This window comes from Rhinolophus sinicus, linkage group LG01, assembly GCF_036562045.2.
Source record: "Rhinolophus sinicus isolate RSC01 linkage group LG01, ASM3656204v1, whole genome shotgun sequence".
Taxonomy (NCBI): Eukaryota; Metazoa; Chordata; class Mammalia; order Chiroptera; family Rhinolophidae; genus Rhinolophus; species Rhinolophus sinicus.
The window spans coordinates 188,143,684-188,160,450 of record NC_133751.1 but is presented as its reverse complement, the minus strand read 5'-3'; the positions used below and the strand labels follow the sequence as shown (position 1 = coordinate 188,160,450).

General features: G+C 32.8%; 1 protein-coding gene and 1 non-coding gene across 8 annotated transcripts in view; both read left to right on the top strand.

Annotated features, from left to right (window-relative positions):
• ERBB4 (erb-b2 receptor tyrosine kinase 4) overlaps positions 1 to 16,767 on the top strand; it is a 1,035,063-nt gene that overhangs the window by 151,193 nt on the left and 867,103 nt on the right. The gene's annotated exons all lie outside the window — the stretch shown is intronic.
• Positions 5,917 to 5,990, top strand: TRNAV-AAC (transfer RNA valine (anticodon AAC)). The gene has a single exon. It is a non-coding gene; the product is annotated as a tRNA-Val (tRNA).

The window sequence follows — 16,767 nt, the reverse complement described above, 5'->3', positions numbered from 1 at the left end:
AAGAAGTGAGATTTTCAAAGTGATTTTCAAAACATGAAATAAAAAGAGACAATCTACTTTAAACAAAAGTTGTATATTTCTTTCAGAAAAAAAATTGTTTACTCTTAGATTCCTAGAAATTTAAGTTAAACCATGTATCACTAATAGATTAAAGTAATTAAATGCTGATCATAATACACATATTTTCATTAAAGGAAGTAATGTTAAGGTTCAAATTAAAGCAAATTAATACTGATAAGGAAAGGCTAGTTAGGAATGAAGAAAAATAAATAGAAAACTAAAAATTATTAAATGAAAGTACTAACTTTGGACAGCTATAGATTTGAAAATCTCTTACTATTAAATATTTCCATTTTTCATTCCATGGTATGTGAAGACAAGGAAATTTAAGAACAGGGTTTACAAAGTCAGATATATAACAGGGTTAGGTAGATGATATAGGTGGTGAAGACGACAGATGATCCTGTGACATGGAAGAGATATTTTTTTTTCTGTCCTAAAGGAATTGATGTCACTATTTGCAGCTGATATCATGTAGAAATATTGGTGCATTTTAACATGTCCTTACAATTTATTAAGTTAGTATCTTTATATGACATCTTGATACTTTTAATTTTTGACAAATAATTCAAGAATTTTAAACAGTGTTTAGAAGCCAACAACACATATAGTAGGCCCCATTTACCAAATGGCCTGCAACGTTTTGCAACCTTTTTGTCAGCATCTTCCCACTCCTTACTCAGTGCTTCTTAAACATTAATGCACACTGCAGAACTTATTAAAAGGTGGATCCAATTCAGAAGATTGGTCTAAGGTCTGAGATTCTCCATTTCTCATGAGCTTCCAGGTGATACTGCTATTGGTGCTCCAGGAGCCACACGTTGAGTAGCAGGGACCTACAAAGCCAGTGCTATAACAGGCCTTATACAAGTGCATCCTCCAACTTGAGTGAGGAAAACAGGCCTCATCTCACATGACAGTTCCCAATGATTCATTATGGTTACCTGGAATAGTGTGTCTACTGTAGACAAGGAAAAAAAGAAGAGTGGTGGCATGTGTGTCATATTTAACATTCCTTGGCTAGTCTAGCCCTCTCATTTTGCAAATGAAGAAATGAGGTTCAGAGAAATTAAGTGATTTCCTCAGCCTTATATAGCTAAGCATTAATAGTTACAGAACAAAAACTAGTACTTTTATAGACAAGATTAGTCTTCTAGGGCTGCCTTTCCAAAATACCACATGCTGGGTAGCTTAGACGACAGAAATTTATTTTCTCACAGTTTCGAAGGTTGGAAAGTCCAAGATCAAGGTGCCAGGAAAATCGGTTTTATTCTCAGGTCTCTCTCCAAGGTTTGTAAATGTCAGCCATCTTGCTGTGTCCATATATGGCTGCTTCTGTGTGTATGAGATTGAGAGATCCCTAGTGTCTCTTCCTGTTCTTATAAATAAACCATCCTATTTGGTGAGGGCTCCCTTTTATGACCTTGTTTAACTTTAATTACTTCCTTAAAGGCCCTACCTCCAAATATAGTTACAGTAGGTAAGTGTTTCAACTATGAATGTTTAGGGGACACAATTCAGTCCATTACAAGACTACTTATCAATTTAAAATTAATTTATACAACTATAATTAATCATTTTAAATAAAAACTATATACTATTGAATTATTTTATAACTTTCATAAAATTTTGTGAAGACAATGGTTGAAATCTTATTTAAATGAACGCATTCTCTTTCTTAATCATATGATTTAACCTATAAAGTTGAAAGCAGGAAAACATTTTTTTAAAGAGTTTTGTTAAAATATAGCTAATATACAATGTTATATCAGTTTCAGATATACACAATAGTTATTCAACATTTATATACCTAAAGAAGTCCAGCAACCATCTGACACAGTAATATGCTATCACAATATTGTTGACTATATTCCTTATACTGTACATTACATCCCCATGATTTATTTGTTTTATACCTGGAAAGTTGAACCTCTTATTCTCCTTTACCTCCCACTTCCCATTTAAAAAATTTTTTAATTACAGTTGGCATTCAATATTATTTTATATTAATTTCTGGTGTAAAACATAGTGGTTAGAAAGTTATATAATTTACAAATTGATTCCCCCTGACTAGTCTAGTACCACCTGGCACCATACATAATTATTACCGTATCATTTACTATATTCCCTATGCATTATATCCCGTTGACTATTTCATAACTTCCAATTTGTGCTTTTTAATCCCTTCACCTTTTTCACTCTGTCACCCAATCACCTTCCCATCTAGCAACCAACCATCAGCTTGTTCCCTGCATCTATGAGTCTGTTTCGGTTTTGTTTGTTTATTTATCCTGTTCTTTAGATTCCACATATAAGTGAGATCATATTGTATTTGTCTTTCTCTGTCTCACTTATTTCACTTAGCATAATACTCTCTAGGTCCATCCATGTTATCACATATGGTAAGACTTCATTTGTTTTTTATGGCTGAGTAATATTGCATTGTATATATGTACCACAATTTCTTTATCCAGTCATCTATTGATGAACACTAAGATTGCTTCCATGTCTTGGCTATTGTAAATAGCACTGCAGTGAACACAGGGGTGCATATATCTTTTCGAATTAGTGTTTTGGATTTCTTTGGATAAATATTCAGAAATGGAATGAAAGCAGGAAAAGTTTATAAGCAATTTTTTATAATATTCAGAAAGGGGTATTAAATGTTTTAAGTTATATATCCATGCATTTTATTGATGATATTCTTATGAGGAAAATATATATCATTAATGAGGAAATCACCTAGACATATTAACACGTATCTATCATTTACACTTTTTCATAGCAATAATTTCCAAGAGCTCAACAGTGTGGTTCTTGGTAGCTGTTGACTTCTCTGGTTTAATTCATGTACTATATGATCCCAAGTTTTCTTTAAAGGATGTTTGTATCCTTAGCAGAGAAAGATATAATTTGTACCATGGAGCTGCTCAAGGTCAATATTCTTTTTTCCCCTCATAAATTTCCTTATCGTCTGTGATGTATAAGGAGTGCAACGAAGCTGAGATAATAGTCTAATTGTCATTTTAATTCATTATTGTTTTTTGGAGAAAACCATATTTGCAATCTTATCTTGCATAAACTAGGCCAGAAAATTAAAACTGTCAAGATTCTTAATATTATCATAGTTTATGTCAGATATTCCACAGTAAGCATCAAAACCAACATTTTAATATTTGTTTCAATGTCATTCTTATTCTATGACTAGTATGTACATGACCTCTAAGCAGATTTTGGCAATCATATTTATACATGTTAGGAGGCTTGTATCTTGAGATAGTGATACCTGTCTTCTTTGCCTCACTGTCACTGAATAACATATGAGATATATTTAGGGCACCTCCCTGGATTTGAAAGGGTTGCGTCTGCATGTCCGTAATTGCCATTGTTGATTTGGTTGACGTGACTGAGGAGGCTTTTGCCTTCAAGATATACTTCTTGAAACTGAGTAAGGACATTTTTCCTTAATAGTAAACTATTCTTCTCAATATGTACTTACAGTTATTTATGAGTTCTTATAAATGTGGACACATGTTTTGTTCTTTGTGTGCTAGTTAGCTTGAAAACATTCTCTTGATTTGTAGATGAAAAAATATAAAGCATATATATAAATAAGATAAAGATATCATTAAATATGGGTAAGTCCTTTTACTGACTTATCAAGGAATATTTGTTTCCTATATGCACTTGTCCTTTATTTTTTAAACTCATAAAATTGTTTGTAGTGAAGGAAAAATTTTTATTAAAATTGAGTTTGAAAAGAGGTCATTTTTTTTTCTGTGCTTATAATTAATTTAGTTTGAATGGTAATACAGAATTTGCAATAGATTGTCAATATTTTTAATGTCGATTAGTTTATGGTCCTTAATAGTATTTTATTTTCTATAATTTCACTTTAGAATGGTTATAGTTTTTTTTGCATTATTACAATTTATTTGCGTTGTGTTTTTCCCCTAAGTCTTATGATTTTGTATTCCTTAAAGAATGGTTTTAGTTAGGTATTCGAGGTGACAGAAAAGCTAACTACTGGTTCAAAAATTAAATGAGTGGACATATTTTTCCTTCTTTCTTTCTTTTTTAGTTAAATGATCTCCATGATTTCACAAAATATGTGATTTATTTAAACTCTAAACAGACACTGTAATCATTCATTGTTAGCAGTCTGTTACACACACACACACAACTAATCTGTTGCAGCTTCCTAATTCAGAAGACTGCCCTCCCTGTCTCCCACTGAAATAAGGGATCCTGAATGGATAGTGTACTGGCATGGACAGAATGCAAGTCAGTCTTAATAGCCAGAATAGTGTATTTTGGGATGAGGGAGAATGGAATTTATTTAGAGTCTGCTCACAGCTTAATCTACCACCACAAGTGTCATTGGCCTTGGCTCTCATTCCCAGCTTCTTTTGATGAGCCACAAAACTTTTTTGCCCTCTCTTGAATAGCGAAGGTATAATTTGCCATAATAATCAAAATTTTGCATCATTATGGTCACAACTGATTCAGCTTTTTTTATGGTACATTTTAAAGGGAAAAGAAATAAGTATAAGCTGTATGGGAAAGCTTACATTGTTTGACAGCCTTTTTATTCCCTTTCTTTGGTGTTTTGTTTTGCATGTAAAGGCTGCCCAGTTCCATTATCCCTGGCTTCCCTACTCTGCAAATTGCTGACTGAGAATTCTTTATTAGCAGTAGTAGGAGTCAAGGGGCTTGAGACAGAAATTCATTTTTTTTAAAGGAAAAAAAATCAGGTTCTAATTGGGCACAGGACAACTTGGAAAAGGAAAGCGTGCACAGTGTAAGATTGTTGGCAATCCATGGTCTGAATCACTTCCCGAGTCGTCTCCCATCTCCCTTCCCTCCCATCTCCCGAAACAATCAACTAGCTGTATGCTAGGTTGATTCAAAAGAATGGCTAATCGCAGAAGGAATCAGAACTATTCCAGGAAGCCAAAGAAAGAAGTTTTATCTCAATATGGAGATATGCAATCTTCCACAATTGAAATAAATTTTCACTATGTCGCTTCTTTAATAAACTGACCAGCTTCTTAAAGATGCATGAAATCATGCCATTCCACAGTGCCCACCAGATGGATTTCATGGTTCCTCTTAGAGCATTTCACACATTAGCATATATCTATAATCACAATTATCCCTACCCTTGATCCTCTTCCCATTACCTGTTTGGTGTTTGTCAGAGTTCAAATCATAGAGGAAATCAGGAGAAACAATGAATTGGAAGTTCTTGAAAATTTTGTAAATCTACGAGTAGTACGTAGGCATGCAGAGAGGCCTGTGTAGCTGCGAAATTGCTTAACAATAGGTTGAAAAGAAAATCAAATGCAAATATCAAGAGCTGTGTTTTATAGCATTGGATTTGAGGAATTACAATATTTATGTTTTAAGTCCTGATATTTTGTGCCTGTGTTTACATGGTGACTCCGTAACAGTTTACACATGGAAATATCAATTGTTCTGCAGCTAAATGGGTTATATGATTTCATTGAATTTATTGGTTTAACAAAGTAGACAAAACTTATATTTTTATTTGTTCCACTGTGTTGTAAAATGCAACAAAATTGTTTTCCATCGTAAATTCATATATAAATTGAATCATCTAACAAATTCCTACGTACCTGTTTTTCAAATAAATGTGTAAGTTATTTTTTTAAGAAAGCAACAAATGCAGGTGCCTTTGATGTACATGTTGTCAAATGTAAATTTTTTTTTTTTTAATATAGATAACTGGCTTTGGTTGATTCTTATCTAAGTGTATTGTTGGATTTGAAATTGTTTCAGGGTGAATAAGAATATTACTACATTTTGAAATATTAAAAGTTCAGTAAAGGGGGTGGCCAGTTAGCTCAGTTGGTTAGAGCATGGTGCTAACAACACCAAGGTTGCCGGTTCAATTCCTGCATGGGCCACTGGGAACTGCTCCTTCCTTAAAAAAAAAAAAAAGAAAAGAAAAAAAAGTTCAGTAAAATAAAGATTATATTAGCATATTCTATTATTTTTACACATTCATATATATTTTACTTTTTAATGAAGCATACACGATATATTCCTGTTGTCAATGATAATGAGGGAGAATAAATATCAGCGAAGGGTCTGCTTAATTTCATTTTCTAACTTTAGTTATACAGAATGGTCTTTTCCTTAATAATATCTTAACTAGATATGATGAAAATAAATTCATTTTTTTTGTTTTTTATGTTTTGCCCAAAATTCCTGCATGTGCTATTTTGTCACAATTATCAACTTTGTATACCTTTAAAACTATATTATCCAATGACATTTTCAATTAAAAATATATAATATCACACTGCATAAATATGAATTTGGTATTATAATTATTATTAGCTATATATAATGCACTGTTAAATTTAATATCTGCTGTTAGTCAATTTTTAAACCAATGTACATACTATGCAGTCAGACTAGAGAGAATTTTCATGTTTTAAATTTATGTTTTCATAGGCAAGTAATGCCCTTTTTTTATTATCATGGCACAAGTGGGGAAAAAATTAGATGCAGTGAGCTACAAATGATATTTGGCAATTACGTATCATATTTAAAGTTCAATTGTTTTATAATTAGACTTGTTAAATGATAGCTCCTTTAAAAAGTATAACTTTGCTTATGAAAGACTAGATATGCATTTGTGTATGTGTTTTAAGTTATGTTCTTGTTACTCAGATCAAAATTGCAAAGTTTTGTTCAACATTTATATTGAATTATTTTCATATTCATAAAGATTTTGTTGGCAATGACTGTGTCTCTATTTTTATAAAATGAAGATTTCTATTTAGGAAATGTGGCTATTTATGAGCCATTTTTAAATTTAAGAACAAAGATATAGCAGTCTTTGGGCATTGTAGCTCAGCATCTGTGAACATATTCGGTAACAGTGTCAGGAGAAAAAAATCAAAATAAGTAACTTAAGTGACAGTTATACTTTTTAAAAGAGTTGGAGTAAATTTTTAGCACATCAAAATAGACTTGTTGTTGCCAAGAAAACATGATATGTGGGTATGTCTAAAATATAAACCACATTGTCAATGATGATCTAAAAGGATTTACTATAGGCCTTATTAGTCTTTTTCTTTAAAATTAGCTGTGCATTTGGCTGTTCCTTTAGTTAACTTATTTCTACTTCAAGTTATTAAGCCTTTTTTTAGCATATTGTTGGAAGTATTAAGTTAAATATTTGAAAATCATGTTTTTGACAGATTTTACTAGTAAAGAAAACTGAAATGGCGACTTTTGACTTCAAAACTTTGTAACGACAGATCATAAAATATTTATAGTTTGATATGAGGTATTTATTATAACTCTTTGAAATGTTCAATTAAATTGTTTCTCAAAAAGTTTTATAACCTAGAAAAAACTTCCTTCATGAAACTATTTTTAAAAGTTATAAATGAGTATATACAAATTATATGCTTTATATAGCTACAGTTTATTATACATATTTTATTTATCAAAATGTTTGTTATTAAAATGTTATATATTTCAAATATACATTTAAAGTGTACATTTACATATAAAATGTTGATGTACGTGGAGGTATTAGAATATTGCAATATCAGAATATTGCAACACAGATAATCAATTTGATGGTCTAAAAGGTACATGGACCATATAAAAAGGTACTTGAAGGGGTGAAGTAACTGCAGGTGAACTCCCTCATTTAGAATACATGTTGACTTGGCCATGATTTAAGAGGTAAACTAAACATTTCCTCTGAGAAACATCTGTTAACAAAATAGGGCTATATCAGATGTGACCATAGCAAAGTTTGAACTTATAAATAGCTAAATGAGACATATGTTTCAACATGACTAATTCACAAGGTATTAGTTAAGTAGGCCTCAGTGTATAGCACCAGATAGTTCATCAGAAATGAAAAGTGGACAATTTATATGATATTAGAAACACACTGATAGGGCAGCATTACACGTTAATAATCTTATGTAGATTTATTAAGATGTTAAATATTTAGTATAGTGCTTGCTGCATATAGTAAGTATTCCACAAATATTAGTTAAATTTTCCCCTCTATGAAACCTAGAAAGGTTGAAAGTGACCACACTTGCTATGGTACAAAAGGATTGTCTTACCCCCTTAAGATCCCACGAAACATCCACACAATAATCACTAATAAAAATAGACAGTTTCCACTAAGTTCAGTCATTTAGCAACACTTACTGACAACCTACAATGTACCAACATATTAGAACAGACATTACTATGATAAAAAGTTGCTAAAGGAGTTTGCGGGCGGGCGGGGTGGATGGTTAGGGAATTACTTCTAACTACATGAAGGAAAGGAGAATAGAGATGTTTTGTGAAGGCAGTCAGAGATGCACCTGGGTGTTTCCAGGAAAGGTGAACTTGTAGAGATGAGGGCTGGAGGATGGGCATTGCATTAGTTAAGGCCAGGATGTGGGAAAGGGCAAGGAGAGGAGTCTATGACACCAAAAAGTTTTGTTTTCCTAGAACACAGTGGCAGAAGGGCTGAGAGACAGTGGAAGTTAACTCTGGGAAGATGTTTTGAAGGCTTTGGAAGCCTCTAAGATTTTCCGATTATGGGACTATGAGAAGTCTATTACATTTAAAGAATAGGAGGTCATTGTGGATGCCTTCATTTTGAAGTGATAGAAGGGTTCTTTGTTAGGGGCAGTGAGGTATCAGTTTTCCATAAATAGATTCCTAGACAAATCCAGACTGATATGGAAGAAGAACATAGGCTTACTTCTAGTGTTGTGATAAAATAAGGTTATGTGATATTCTCTGGTTCTGATCAATGCATTTAGATACAAAGGTGCAAATTCTTCTTGAGACAAAAGTTGCATCTTTGACTTCAGTGGAAACTTGGTATATCTCTGCAGGCACATATTGAAAAACCAAACCACAATGACATTATCTTTTGAAGAAAAAAATGAATTAAAAGTAGAACATGCTTTGTTTTCTACAGCAAATGTAATTTTTTTTTAAGTCTCTTTTTTTTCTGGTGAGCATCCGTTTTCTTACCTTTAAGAAAACAGAAAACCTTCACAATAGAATATTGGGTTCTGTTCCCTTTGATGTAGTAATGCATATACAATATTGCACTAATGATTAACTGTTGTGCCCCTGAGCTTTCCCCAGACAAAACCTCCTTTCAGCAGATTCCTTATCTGCTATCAGGGGAGTGTTTACAGCAGCTAAAACTCTTAAGCGCCTTGTCTCTGAGACTGATGGGGATAATTAAGCCAGTGTTTGCTAGCCCTCTGCTCTTCTTTGTGAGGTTGGAAACTAGGGAAAAAAGGATGCATTAGCCAAAAAACAAAACGCTGGAAATTCCTGTTCAGCCTTCGGTATAGATTTTATTGGTTGACTTTCCTCTAAATATTTCACCTTGTTTTGGATACTTGCATATCTGAACCATCGGGCAGAATAGAAAACTGCTCTCTTAATACAGATCATCTCATTTTCTATAAAGGAGAACATCATATATATAAAGCAAAACTGTATTCCAAGTTTTAACAAAAATTAAATATTTCTGATTAGCTGCCACATATGAAATTTAGAGCTAATTTAATGTATATTAATACAATAGTATCAGTAAGGTAGGGTATAGTATTCTGAGTTTAAACTTTTAAAAATGGCCTTGTTCAGGATTTTGTTGTTTTTAGAACTATAGTTATTGTGAAATTGTGTGTCAATATATGATGTTGGACTGGTTTATTTTTTTCCACCATCTTGTGGGTCTCCAGAGGAAGAATTCTCATAAGCAATATTAAATAGTTTGTGCTAGGATGGAGCTGAAATAGAATAATTTATACCAATTAGTCATGCCACAAATTAGGATAATATACTATTTTAACTTAATCTATATGCAGTGCAAGTTTTTTTTCTCTTTTTTCATGTGTAGTGAACATATTTTAACCCCAAGTTTCCATAATTGAAGTTAGATTCAGAATCCAATGTTTAATGCTGTTGAGTTATTGCTAAGATATTATTAAAGTATGAATATTTATTCTGTTCTTTAATTCAGTCTTAATAAGTAGTCAATAATTGCATCATTTAGCTTCTGTGATCTTTAGTCCAGGTAAAGACTATTCTATGCTACCATTTTTTCATGTTACTTAAATTAATGATTCATAATTTAGACAAGAAAACTCTATATACATATATATGTGTATATATATGTAAAGAATTCCAGTAATGAAAATAAATCTTAAAAACCAAGAGATTCTAATTGAAAACCTAGACTGCAATTAACTAAGATGCTGCATAAATGATATAGTCAAGGAATAAAAATTTGTTTCCATAAAAACATTTATAATCCTCCACTATTTGAATGGTACACTTTTCACACAAATTATTTGTCTGTAGTACAATTGTACTTTACTTTTTAGGAGCTAAAAAGTACTACTTTTTAGGAGCTTTACATATTTTAGGAGCTAAACCAGAATATTTTCAAACAGAATCAAGCTAAGGTGTGACTGAATTATTTGACAACAAGTACCGTTTGCTGGCTACCAAATGTAGACTGTGTAATAAAAGAAATACTCTTTAAGATAAAATATTTAAGCATATGAAGTAGTTAAACAATAACAATAATATACCATGAATAGCACAGGTCATTTAAGGATTTTATGAATTTCTCTGTTGGAAAGACTAAAATAGTCCTTGGGTCTTTTAAATTAATATATTCCTATGTGGGAAGATAAGACTCTACTCTTTTAGAAATGGAAGTATAAATAGTAGTTATTATGTTTTGAGTATTATTAGTGGCCAGCAAATGTGTTTGTAAAACTTGAAAACATCTATAGGAAGTCATTTAGAAAGGGTCTAAAAAGTATGATTTGGCCTAAAAAATGTACGTTGACAAATAGGAAAGGAATGAGTACACTATGTTCAAGAGTAATTTAATGGAGATTCTCGACGAGGCCAGTGGAAATCCAAAGAATCCATCACCATGAAATCCATCATTGTTTGTCCATTATCTAAAGCCTTACAGCTCAGAAAGGATGCTGTCCTCCCCACCCCCACCCCCACTGTGCTTACTTACTATATTCTTGCAGTGTAATGTGGTAACCAAGTGACCATAAGTCTGAACAATTTCAAATCTCCCACTCAGTGCACGGCAGCACACTGTACCTTTGATAGAAAGCTGCATTTCTGCACTATTCGGTGTCCAACCATCCTAAGGAGGCCGATAAAAGAGAAATGTTGATGCATTTATGAGACCATTTTCAGTTTCTGGACTTTACTGTGGGCAAGTGTATGTTTCCATGAAATGAAGATGGGAAAAAGAAAGGTGGAACAACTCCAAATATGAAGGTTGATGAAACAAAGCTCTGAAAGATTTGTTATAAATTTCTGCTAAATTATCTTTTGCCTATTCCTCACAGCTTATCTGGAACAAGATAATATATTTTAATTACTTTCTGCAATGGCTAGTACATGGTCTCTGTTTTTAAAGTCATCTTCTCCTAGCATTTCTGCTTCACAGATAAATGGATAAGCACACTCCTTTGTTTGATAAATTGGTCTTAACTAATTTTTCTTAATAATGGGGGACACCATCAAAAGAAACTTTATAATTTATCACAATAAAGAAGTAACTGTATGATATTTAAAGAAAATGAATCTGTTTTACTTTAAAATTTATTGTGCAAATGAATTAATATTAGCAAGGATCCGTGTTGTAAACAAAGGAGGAAATGGAAGGAAAAGAAAAAGCCTAGAGAGAAATTATCTTTTGGATTACCAAATTGCTCCATCTAATTTTCGAAAGATAAGACACTGATATAATCCCTGATGCATTATATTTATGAAATTTTGTTTGCATATATTAAAATTCAAATTATTTTAAAATTAAGTTTTTCTTAAGCCACCAAATTCCTATAAAATGACAAAATATTAGAACAAAACACATTTATGTTTGATTCATAAAACCTAAAATCTGTCAACATCTTAATCAATAAAATGTTTTTATGAACAAGTTACATAAATAGCAAAACCGAGCAATTTGTTTTTGTTTTATTTCCACATAGAAAACAGTATTACAGGTAATGTTCTAGTAATTTGCCTCCACATGAGCACTCATCTTTCTGAGATAAAAGTTGGGAAGATCAAATTATCATACAAAGGATGCTTCTTGTGTGGGTCAGTCTATCCATCTGTAAAGGAAGAGTGCTATGAGATTATGATTTAAAAATTGAGAACGTGTATAGGCAGTTGTAAAAAGAATTTGTTAAAAAGTATATTAACTTGTAGATAAGCATGGAAAATGGCAAAGAGTAACACTTTTCTTTCAGAAACTTAAATATTATGTGATAAATTGGCAGGCTTTTTTTTTAATCAATGATTTATGGTTACTTAAAAAGAAGTTTACTACTGGGTTGAGAAGTGGCTGCTAGAAACAAAATATACCATCTGTATAGCCTTCAGTTTCTTTTTTAACAATATTTTCTATACACCAAAGTGAATAAAAACTGAGTTTAGGGTGGGACATCTGGGACAGACCAACTGGCCTTGCCCGTGGCCGATGGAAGTGTGTACAACTTGATTGATGGGGTCTTGCTTCTCCTGTGATAACATGTAATTTGTGTAGTTGTCTGAGGAGCAGCACAGCAAAATGGTTGCCTGTCCCCTTCAAAGTACTGGCTGAAACAGTGTGCAATCAGTAGCTTAGAGCAGTAAATATTATTTAAAAATATTAGGATTGTTAACAGAATCAGCTTTTAACAGAAAAGGTCGAATTGCTTTTATGCTCAAAGTTGAATATAGTTGTAAGGATATACAATAACTGTTTTACCTTTGGAAGTTTATTTGAAACATATCATTTTACATGAAGTGGAATTCATTTAATTTTATTTGGTGCTTTCCCCTTAACCCCAGTGGGACTGAAATGTACATCACACATTTCCCTGTAGTTGATGTGATTAACTTCCTTGGAAAAGGTTGGAAGCTGAGGTGGGAACAGGTGACATACGTGTAGGTTGGCAGTGTTTTCACCATGCTTATTAATATAACATTTTGACTTCTTGCACTATCTCTAGCTCCATAGTAGGGAATATTACATATACCCTTTAAAATTTAGTTTTTATTTAAATGCTGTGACAAGATGAGTGTGAGTATATTACAATGATAGATGAGATTTTAAAATGTCTTTTATTGAGAAGCTGGGGAAAATGGGCTCACAATTATGAGAATAACTAGCAGCATTGCTATGCCTTAAAGCTCTAATATACTGATGTCTTACCTCTCTTGGATTTTTCCACAGCTGGTAAGCGAAAGCTTGGCAAATGCCATTCAACCTTCATTGACTGTATGTAAGGACTTCAGTAGGTTTGTACATCAGGGCTCTTCTTTCCAAAGGGAGTGAACGTCATTGTTTACTACAGACTATTTTTGTACTAGCTCTGGAGAAGCCCATTTTAAAGTTTATTTAATGCTGACAGTTTGCTTAGGATCATACAATACAGAATTCTAGGATTCATACTCGTAAAATAAGGTGTTATTATTCTTCAGAGTTTTATCAAAGATGTAGTAGTCGTGTCCATAAAATACGAGGACATCTGGGCTGACATGGACAAAAGGCTATACAAAGAGTAAAATGCAATGTAATTTATGAAGGAAAGATATGATAAATGATTGAACTTGAAAATATAGCTTGTATTATTAAAATATGGACTACTTATTATTGTAAAATTATTGAAGATAATTTTAATAGACAATAACTTTAACATATACAATTTAAATTAAATATCAAAGTCTTATCTTCTCTATTAGACTGTTCCCTGAGGACAGAGATTTCTTATTCAGCATTAGAGCACTCATAAGCCTAGCACAAGTCTTTGCATTCAATATGAAGTTAATAAGGACTTCCTGAAAAATAAAACAAAGGAAAAGAAAACCAGCATATATACAAGCATTCCGAGGCCCAACTCCAATTAGTAAAAGCCACTTGGAAATATCAAGTGATTTATGCCTACTTTCGTTTCCAATTATCTTCTCTTGCTTCTCTTTCTGCAAATGCAAGTTCCCATGAAAGAGTCTCTGGGACCCAGAAATACCCGATAAAGGAAGTTCTTGTTTTCTGGAACAATTGCCACTTCGCTGTCTGTCTGTAAACAGATTTGTGAGGCAGGTCTAAAGTTAAAAAAAGATTTTTCTCCTTGTGAAATTGCTGGTGTAAAAATGAGACTCTCGGGAATACCCAAGTTGTTTTCCAATGTGTGTGTGTGTGTTTATGTTTGTGTGTGCATGCGTGCGAGTGTGTCAGTGTGGACTTTATGTGTACACCTTTGCGTTGCATATAAATACACTTCTGAGATTATTTGGTGGAACACCTTGATCTGATCCGGAAACTTCTATTTACCATTCTCTCCTGTGGCCTCCTCATGCTCAGGCTTTGGTCTTCTTTACATAGGACTTATTAAAATTGCAAAGCACCTCAAGAATCTCTTGGCTCTTCACTATTCAGAAATACCGCCATGACCTAGATTTAAACTTGCTGCAAGCTTCTAAGTGTAGATGTTTACCTATGTGAAGCTGCTTAGGAACAACTGTCTTAAACCTCATTTATATAATAATTATATTATTTTGATTAGTCACCTGCATGCGGAAAAAAAGACTATTACAAATACCTCTGTAGAATAAAAGAAGTAAATAGATAAAGAGGCTTCATTGGTGAGGATGTGCCAGATAATAGATAAATCCTGCAGCAATGGATGTACATTGTTCTGAGAAGTGACAAGCATAATACAGTGCAGGCTGATTTCTCTCTCATATAAAGGGTCAGTATGGGTCAGCCACTCCTCTCCATCCTGTGGCTACACCATCGAGAACATGTGACCTCCCAAATCACCATATAAGGAAAAGAGAAAAGTACAGGAGGTACATTGGTACTTAATTGAATTGGCCTGGAAGTTACAACAAATATTTACACTCAGTCGCTTGGCCAGACTTAGTCATGTGTTCGATGTAATGAGGAATAGGTATTGACTCTGTCCCCGAAAACTTATGATATAGCTCTTCCTTAACTCTTCAGCCAGATGTTTCAAGATTTTTGATCCCCCACTCCACTTTTCCAAAAAGAGCTAATAAATATACTGAAGTGTGGATTCCTTCCCTGTTTTTTCAATATCTACCTTAACTATGTTCTAGTGAGCAGTTTCAGAGACCCTGCATAGATTTTTAGAGTAGAAAAATTTCTGAAATACAGAGGAAACTAATACAATATTGGTAGAGATTATTTCTGTCTGGAAAATAATCCCTAATAATTTGTTTCAACATTTTTATTATTTTTTTAATGGACTATAGATCTAAAGTTTAGGGTCATGCCTTCAGTTGAAGCTGACAAAAACAGGTATCCTCCAAGACTAGACTGAATTTTGCATTTGGCACAGAATAACATTAGATTTTATTTGTGAAATGGGACCATGGAAGTTTCTAGTATGCCAGGATTGTAAACAAGCATTTTATTAATGAAGTTTTTGTTGTTGTTATTGTTTTGTTTTTTGCTTTCATTTCATGGTTTAGAGTAATTTGATTTGCCACACAAAAAAGGTGATGCTACTCTACAAGTGAACTTCAATTCATTTTTTTAAATTCATTTTGTTTTTATGACATGAATACATTTATATATTTCATTTAATGTATCTAAGAGAGTAACAAATTTTTCTTTATGCTGTTTTAACTTAGCTGGACCAATATTTTCTAATAAGTTATTAGTTTTTTTTGTTTTGTTTTGTTTTGTTTTTTTTGTTTTTTTCACCGAAAAGAATCTATGGTCTATTGGTCAAGCTTTTTGTCTTGATTTCTGTTGTCATATTTAGTGCATTCTTTACCATTATTTTATAAAGTACTCTCCTTGTTTGAAAGATGATATTGTGCTAATCTATTTATGTGAGGGTCATTTGCTCTTGTATGATTTTAGCAACATGATTCTCTCTATTGGTATAATCCAAGCAGCAAGATATTCATACATACTCTAATTGTATCTTTATTTATTGGGGCAAATGAAAATAAAAAGGAAAATGAACATTTTCTTGCCATAGCTATTGTGGCTATTGAGCACGTGATGTAGCTGACATGACTGAGGAACTAAATTCTTAATTTTATCAGTTTTAATTAATCTAGATTTAAAGAGTCACATATGGCTAGTGGCAAAAATTTGGTCAGCACTGCTCCAAAAACTTGTGGGGAATAATTAACCCAAGTTTTGTATTATTAAACAAAGAAAATCAATGTCACCATCCCTGAACACATACGATTTGGAACAGCTGAGAAATTCACTCAATAATCATTCATTTCCACAGTATTGGTTTGCTAAGACTGCCATAACACAATATGACAAACCGGGTGGTTTAAATATTAGACATTTATTTTCTCAGTTCTGAAGTCTAGAAATCCATGATGAAGTGTGAGCCAAATCAGTTTTCTCTGAGGCCTCTCTCCTTGGCTTGCAGATGGCCACCTTCTCTCTGTGTTCTCACATGGTCTTTCCTCTGTGCCCACACATTGCTGGTGTCTTTTTTTGTATCCAAAGTGGCTCTTCTTATAAGGTCACTGGCCCGACTGGCCTTGTTTTAATTTAATCACTACTGAAGGGCCTCATTCCAAATATAGTCACATTCTGTGAAGTACTGGGGGTAGGGCTTCAACATATATGACACCTTTTCCACGTGACATCTACTGTAT